Here is a 2122-nt window from a genome sequence, read left to right as displayed (position 1 = left end):
CGGGCACGGCCTGCCCGGGAGGCGCTGCCCGCCCGTGCCGCGGGCGTGCCCGGCCCGGAGCTGCTGCGGGGTAAACAGGGCCACGCGCTGCCCAAACGGGACCCCAAAACATCACCCTGGGCACAAGGGGGGCACACACCAGCCCCGGGGCACTGGGACATGCTGGCGGTTCCAGAAATCTGTCAGAGCTGGCCCAGCTGCCCCAGGGGGGGCTTTGTACAGTTTGTCCCTTTGCCCACCCAAAACACGAACAACGCGGGGTGGTGCCAACGCCTCACCGCGGCTCCCTGAGTGCTGGCAGGGGACAGGCAGGGCCAGGCAGGGCTGGGGCTGGGGGAGCCCTGGGGTGGATCTGCAGGTACCAGGTGTGCCCTGGGGTGGGGTGAATATCACATCCAGGCCAACACGCCCCCCTCGCCATTTACTTTCTGCAGCTTGGCCTCTGTGCGAGCCGTGAGCAGCAGGTGTGCCTCCATCCGTGCCAGGTGATATGCCATCTGCTCCCCGATGCCGCTGCTGGCTCCCGTCACGATCACCCGCTTCCCCCGGAGCAGCTCTGCCGAGGAGGGTGCAGAGCTCAGCCCTGGCACAGCCCTGGCACAGCCCTGGCACAGCCCTGGCACTGCCATGACCCATCTGGCCTCCCTGCTGGGGCTCAAGAGCTGACCCAGAAACGGCCGTGGGGGCAAAGGGCGAGCAGAGCCCCGGCTGCAAACAGCCCTGACACGGTGCCAGCTGGCTGGGCAGGGCCAGGCCCGGCCCCAGGCAGAGCTGGCAGCTGCACTGCCCTGGTAACCCTACCCCTGGCACAGGGGGCACCGGGGGGGACGGCGGGGGTGAGCACAGTGACTGCGGGTGGGAGATGGTACGGGGTGCAGGGGGTACCTGGGGGTACAGGAATGGGGTGCAGGGGGTACCTGGGTGCAGGGGGTACCTGGCTGCACAGGTGAGCTCCCTGAGCACACAGGTGTGCAGAGATGCACAGGTATGTGGATAAATGGGTGCACAGGCACACGGTGTTGGGGTGCACTGACCCCCTGTTCCCTCCAGGGCAGCCCCTCAGCTGTTTTGGGCTCCTTCCTCCCCGGCTCACGTGTGCAGTGACTGTGCCCAGACCCGCCGGGCACATCTTGCAAAATCGTCCCTGTTCGGGCACTTGGGGCTCTGCCAGCGAGGCCCTGGCAGCAAACGGGGCTGGCTGGGCTCGGGCCCTGCCTGGACCCAGACATGACCCAGCCCTGCCCCGGGTGACATTGATTAATTAATTGCTTCTGGACTCGATTAAGGGGATTCACAGGAACGGAGGGGGTGTAATGCCCTAAGCAGCTTTCCCAACCCACAAGGGGCTCGTTGGGCCCTAATTGGCTTGGGACAGCTTAGGCAGGACCCAGGGCATTAATCACCCCGGGATCCTTCCCAATTAACCCTGCAGAGCCCACTACAGGGATGGATCTCCCTGTGCTTGGCTTCACAGGGCTCTGAGCAGTGGGTGGCCCTGGCTTCTCCCAAATGTCCCTGTGGTGGCTTTGCAATGGTTGGGGAGACAGCAGAGCCTGTGTCCCCAGCTCCCAGGCATGGGGGGCACTTCCAGCCCTGCAGCCTGAGGAAGAAAGGGAGCCACGGCACAGACCAGGGAACAGAGAGGGGCGACAGCTCTTGTGTCACTGTCACACCAAGCCAGAGCACAACAAGGGCGAGAGGGGCTGTACTGATTTTTTCTGGACGCCAAGCAGTAAATCACAGAGTCTCAGCACAGTTTGTGTTGGAAGGACCTCAGGGCCCACCCAGTGCCCCCCCTGCCATGGTGGGGACACCTCAAACTGTCCCAGGTGCTCCAGCCCCAATGTCCAGCCTGGCCTTGGGCACTGCTAGGGATCCAGGGGCAGCCACAACTCCTCTGCGCACCCTGTGCCAGGGCCTGCCCACCCTCACAGGCAACAATTCCTTCCAAATTAATAAACAGAAATTTTAGTAATTAATTGATTAATTCACGTAATTAAACATTACCCACAGCGCTGGCCCCGCCCCCTCAGCGGACCAATCACAGGGCGGTGTGCCCGGGGTGGGCGTGCCCGCGCGGTGGGCGTGTCGGTGTGGGCGTGGCGGCGCGAGGGCAACGGGC

The sequence above is a fragment of the Geospiza fortis genome, unplaced genomic scaffold (genome assembly GCF_000277835.1).
Source record: "Geospiza fortis unplaced genomic scaffold, GeoFor_1.0 scaffold432, whole genome shotgun sequence".
NCBI classification, from domain to species: domain Eukaryota; kingdom Metazoa; phylum Chordata; class Aves; order Passeriformes; family Thraupidae; genus Geospiza; species Geospiza fortis.
Note: the sequence above shows the minus strand (reverse complement) of the source record.